Here is a 2,714-nt window from a genome sequence, read left to right as displayed (position 1 = left end):
CCATAGGAGCCACAGAAATAGAAAGGAACCACTTGTGTAAAGGGGAAAAAGGAGCTTGACAGGGATGGTAGGAGATAGGCGTTATCAAGGGGAAATGGGGAAGATGGGGCTAGTTAACTTGGAAGAGGGGTGAAAGGATTATTTGGTGTTGTGGGAGAGAAAAAACACTTAGCTGGTCTGAAAAACCAGAGGGAAATGTATTAATTCAAAAGCCTACTGAAAATGTGGGTATCTATACAAGAGTGCATGTGTATAGCTGAAGGGTATATGACAACAACAACAAAAATAGTGCCAGGCAGGAGAAACCTCACTTCCACTTGTTGGCCAGGGTAGTAAAGAGACTCCAAATATAACACAGGCTATTGCCACAGTCCTTGATTGCCCCAGAAATTGATCATAGGACCCTTTGTTGAAAAGAAAACCTACTTTAGACACAGAACTTGCAGGGATAGAGCTCTAACTGACCTGGAAGCCTCCTCCCTGAAAACTAGCTCCCATGGTAGCAGAGGAGCCTATACAAGCTGCCAAGGGAGAGGACCAATCAATGATCCCACATAGCTTCAGAGCCTAATAAGCACAACAATGACTGACACAGAACTTGTACTTGTACTTCTTAAAAGATGATGTACCAGATAGTCTTTAAAATCCTTGCAGGATAAAACACCAGGTTACAGCTCACCTAGGTGCCATTTTTAATTGTTTTTTTTTTAATTTTTTTGAAATTATTTACTTAATTTACTTAGAAGAAGCATTTCAATACAACAGCATTGACATATTCAATAACAATTTCAGAGCTAAGATGTATCCCTTTCAAAAACTGGCTGCAAAATTTTAGGTTTACAGTTGAATTAATACAGTTATACAATATTGTACTCAGTATAAACCCTATAAGACATAAAATTAAATGAGGTTTGGACCTTTAAAAAAATATCTCCATTTCATTATTAAAATACACACTTTCATACAGAAAAATTCATTATAAATGCAATTAACACTAAGATGTTGGCATATGCATTTTTAATCTCTATATATCTGATGATTACTAGTCACAGTCGGTCACACACAGATCCTTAGTACCTGAGTATGGATATAAAATCATCAAATAGATTTCACTGGTAATGTTTATCACCTCTACTATTTAACATCAAGTAAACTTTTATGCTTCCTCCTCAAATATGTCTTTTTAAAAAATGTGTTGATTTTTCTGTGTATATCATACAGAACATCCCACAAAATCTTATTCATCTATATATTCACTTCCCAAATAGCACCCTCCCATAGCCTCCACCTTCCCACGTACTGGAGCCCACATACTCTGTCCTCCATGTTGTTTGCACCCCCAGCCATTGTCCAGTGCTTGTCTGTCTGCTGAATCTAGTCAGCCTATTGAGGGATCCTTGTTTTAGGAAGATCAGCTCTTCCGCATCTAGCAGCAATCAGTTGTCAATATTCCTTTAGATAAGATTGGGATCTGCTAGCCATTATCCCAGTTCTATGCTGGGTTACTGTCTGGAAATCTTTTGCTCCAACTTGGCCAATAACTCAAAGGACAGTATCACCTGTCTGGCATTGTTTCTTCTTATGTAGCCCTTAGGTATACATATGGACTCTTAAAAATTGTATTGACCCAATTACTCTTTGGTTATACTTTCCTTTTGGGTGTTTAAGACCCTACAGTTGGCTCAGATAAAGCAATTTATTATTACTCTTAAAGTTGTTTGAGGATTTGTTCCTCATGGGTAACATGAGCTTGGAAGGAGCCCCTGGCTCCTTTCTTTTACCAGTGAAGATAAGTCAAAGGTCCTGCTCAACCATTGCTGGCATCACTTGGAAGCATGGAGGATATGTTTTCTCTGTATTGACCCTCCTCTTTGTAGACTGGACACTTGTTCAAATCCATCTGGTGGGGTCTCCATTGCCTCCTTGTTCAAGAGGACAGATGACTCACCACAGTTACAGGACATTTTGAGAGATGCTCATAGTCCCCTGGAACTTAGTCGACCTAGGAGGGTAAGGAGCAAAACCTGTTCTTTATGTCCCCTGACCAAATTAATATAGGCCTCAAAGTATGGCTGTGAAACATCTAAGAAGGTTAATTCTACCAGTCTGATAATTTTAATTACCATATACCATCTAGAGAAAGCTTGGGCAAAGACCAAAAGCTCTCAGATAAACCTTGCCTAGGCATATATTACATTCTTTGATCTAGGTGTATATATAATTTGTCAGTAGGTTGTTGGCCTAATATGGTTCCCTCTGGTTTTATAAAATTAGCTAAGCATTGTTTATCTCTAACATTGTCTAACACTTCTGCCATTGTATCCCCACTTAAGGTGCCCCATTTTTTCCATTGCTCACTTAATAATACCCTTCTCCTATGTGTCCCACCTCTCTTGAGCTCCTTCTTTCCCTTTATCCCCTAGGTTTCTTGGATAACCTTCCCTTCCCTCTCCCCTTTATTGTCCATGTTAACACCTGTTTTCTACTGTTCCTCTCTTTCAGATTCTTTCTTTTTCTTTACTTCACTGGTTCCTCTTCATTATTGTGGTTCCTATAGTTATGCCTGGATACATATTCACTTATAAGAATTTGATGCCAGGATCCAAATATGAGGAAGAACATAGACCGTTTTTTATTTTTTCTGAGTCTGTGTTACTTCACTTAGTGTAACAGTTTCTAGTTCCATCCATTTACCTGCAAATTTCATTATTTCA

This window comes from Nannospalax galili, unplaced genomic scaffold (assembly GCF_000622305.1).
Source record: "Nannospalax galili isolate Female #2095 unplaced genomic scaffold, S.galili_v1.0 scaffold62, whole genome shotgun sequence".
Taxonomy (NCBI): Eukaryota; Metazoa; Chordata; class Mammalia; order Rodentia; family Spalacidae; genus Nannospalax; species Nannospalax galili.
This window is presented reverse-complemented; position numbering follows the sequence as displayed.